The sequence below is a fragment of the Salmo salar genome, unplaced genomic scaffold (assembly GCF_905237065.1).
Source record: "Salmo salar unplaced genomic scaffold, Ssal_v3.1, whole genome shotgun sequence".
NCBI classification, from domain to species: domain Eukaryota; kingdom Metazoa; phylum Chordata; class Actinopteri; order Salmoniformes; family Salmonidae; genus Salmo; species Salmo salar.
In genome coordinates, this window is record NW_025548718.1 from 134,524 (window position 1) to 138,080 (window position 3,557).

Consider the following 3,557-nt stretch of genomic DNA (forward strand, 5'->3'; position numbering starts at 1 on the left):
AGTCAGGGGGAACATATAGCCTACAACACAACATGGTAATAGTCAGGGGAGAACATATAGCCTACAACACAACATGGAAATAGTCAGGGGGGGAACATATAGCCTACAACACAACATGGTAATAGTCAGGGGAGAACATATAGTCCACAACACAACATGGTAATAGTCAGGGGGGAACATATAGCCTACAACACAACATGGAAATAGTCAGGGGGAACATATAGCCTACAACACAACATGGTAATTGTCAGGGGGGAACATATAGCCTACAACACAACATGGTAATAGTCAGGTGGGAAACATATAGCCTACAACACAACATGGTAATAGTCAGGGGGGAACACATAGCCTACAACACAACATGGTAATAGTCAGGGGGAACATATAGCCTACAACACAACATGGTAATAGTCAGGGGGGAACATATAGCCTACAACACAACATGGTAATAGTCAGGGGGAACATATAGCCTACAACACAACATGGAAATAGTCAGGGGGGAACATATAGCCTACAACACAACATGGTAATAGTCAGGGGGGAACATATAGCCTACAACACAACATGGAAATAGTCAGGGGGGGAACATATAGCCTACAACACAACATGGTAATAGTCAGGGGGGAACATATAGCCTACAACACAACATGGTAATAGTCAGGGGGGAACATATAGCCTACAACACAACATGGTAATAGTCAGGGGGAACATATAGCCTACAACACAACATGGAAATAGTCAGGGGGGAACATATAGCCTACAACACAACATGGTAATAGTCAGGGGGGGAACATATAGTCTACAACACAACATGGTAATAGTCAGGGGGGGAACATATAGCCTACAACACAACATGGTAATAGTCAGGTGGGAACATATAGCCTGCAACACAACATGGTAATAGTCAGGGGAACATATAGCCTACAACACAACATGGAAATAGTCGAGGGGGAACATATAGCCTACAACACAACATGGTAATAGTCAGGGGGGAACATATAGCCTACAACACAACATGGTAATAGTCAGGGGGGGAACATATAGTCTACAACACAACATGGAAATAGTCAGGGGGGGAACATATAGTCTACAACACAACATGGTAATAGTCAGGGGGGAACATATAGCCTACAACACAACATGGTAATAGTCAGGGGGGAACATATAGCCTACAACACAACATGGAAATAGTCAGGGGGGAACATATAGCCTACAACACAACATGGTAATAGTCAGGGGGAACATATAGCCTACAACACAACATGGAAATAGTCAGGGGGGAACATATAGCCTACAACACAACATGGTAATAGTCAGGGGGGGAACATATAGCCTACAACACAACATGGTAATAGTCAGGGGGAACATATAGCCTACAACACAACATGGTAATAGTCAGGGGGGAACATATAGCCTACAACACAACATGGAAATAGTCAGGGGAACTAAACACAACATGGTAATAGTCAGGGGAACATATAGCCTACAACACAACATGGTAATAGTCAGGGGGGGAAACATATAGCCTACAACACAACATGGTAATAGTCAGGGGAGAACATATAGCCTACAACACAACATGGAAATAGTCAGGGGGGAACATATAGCCTACAACACAACATGGTAATAGTCAGGGGAGAACATATAGTCTACAACAAAACATGGTAATAGTCAGGGGGGGAACATATAGCCTACAACACAACATGGAAATAGTCAGGGGGGAACATATAGCCTACAACACAACATGGTAATTGTCAGGGGGGAACATATAGCCTACAACACAACATGGTAATAGTCAGGGGGAACATATAGCCTACAACACAACATGGTAATAGTCAGGGGGGAACACATAGCCTACAACACAACATGGTAATAGTCAGGGGGGAACATATAGCCTACAACACAACATGGTAATAGTCAGGGGGGAAACATATAGTCTACAACACAACATGGTAATAGTCAGGGGGGAACATATAGTCTACAACACAACATGGTAATAGTCAGGGGGGAACATATAGCCTACAACACAACATGGAAATAGTCAGGGGGAACATATAGCCTACAACACAACATGGTAATTGTCAGGGGGGAACATATAGCCTACAACACAACATGGTAATAGTCAGGTGGGAACATATAGCCTACAACACAACATGGTAATAGTCAGGGGGGAACACATAGCCTACAACACAACATGGTAATAGTCAGGGGGGAACATATAGCCTACAACACAACATGGTAATAGTCAGGGGGGGAACATCTAGTCTACAACACAACATGGTAATAGTCAGGGGGGAACATATAGCCTACAACACAACATGGAAATAGTCAGGGGGGGAACATATAGCCTACAACACAACATGGTAATAGTCAGGGGGGAACATATAGCCTACAACACAACATGGAAATAGTCAGGGGGGGGAACATATAGCCTACAACACAACATGGTAATAGTCAGGGGGGAACATATAGCCTACAACACAACATGGTAATAGTCAGGGGGGAACATATAGCCTACAACACAACATGGTAATAGTCAGGTGGGAACATATAGCCTACAACATAACATGGTAACAGTCAGGGGGGAACATATAGCCTACAACACAACATGGTAATAGTCGGGGGGGAACATATAGCCTACAACACAACATGGTAATAGTCAGGGGGGGGAACATATAGCCTACAACACAACATGGTAATAGTCAGGGGGGAACATATAGCCTACAACACAACATGGTAATAGTCAGGGGAACATATAGCCTAAAACACAACATGGTAATAGTCAGGTGGGAACATATAGCCTACAACACAACATGGTAACAGTCAGGGGGAACATATAGCCTACAACACAACATGGTAATAGTCGGGGGGGAACATATAGCCTACAACACAACATGGTAATAGTCAGGGGGGTACATATAGCCTACAACACAACATGGTAATAGTCAGGGGGAACATATAGCCTACAACACAACATGGTAATAGTCAGGGGAACATATAGCCTACAACACAACATGGTAATAGTCAGGGGGAACATATAGCCTACAACACAACATGGTAATAGTCAGGGGGAACATATAGCCTACAACACAACATGGTAATAGTCAGGGGGGAACATATAGCCTACAACACAACATGGTAATAGTCAGGGGGGAACATATAGCCTACAACACAACATGGTAATAGTCAGGGGGGGAACATATAGCCTACAACAAAACATGGAAATAGTCGAGGGGGGGGAACATATAGCCTACAACACAACATGGTAATAGTCAGGGGGGAACATATAGCCTACAACACAACATGGTAATAGTCAGGGGGAACATATAGTCTACAACACAACATGGAAATAGTCAGGGGGGGGAACATATAGCCTACAACACAACATGGAAATAGTCAGGGGGGGAACATATAGTCTACAACACAACATGGAAATAGTCAGGGGGGAACATATAGCCTACAACACAACATGGTAATAGTCAGGGGGAACATATAGCCTACAACACAACATGGAAATAGTCAGGGGGGGGAACATATAGCCTACAACACAACATGGT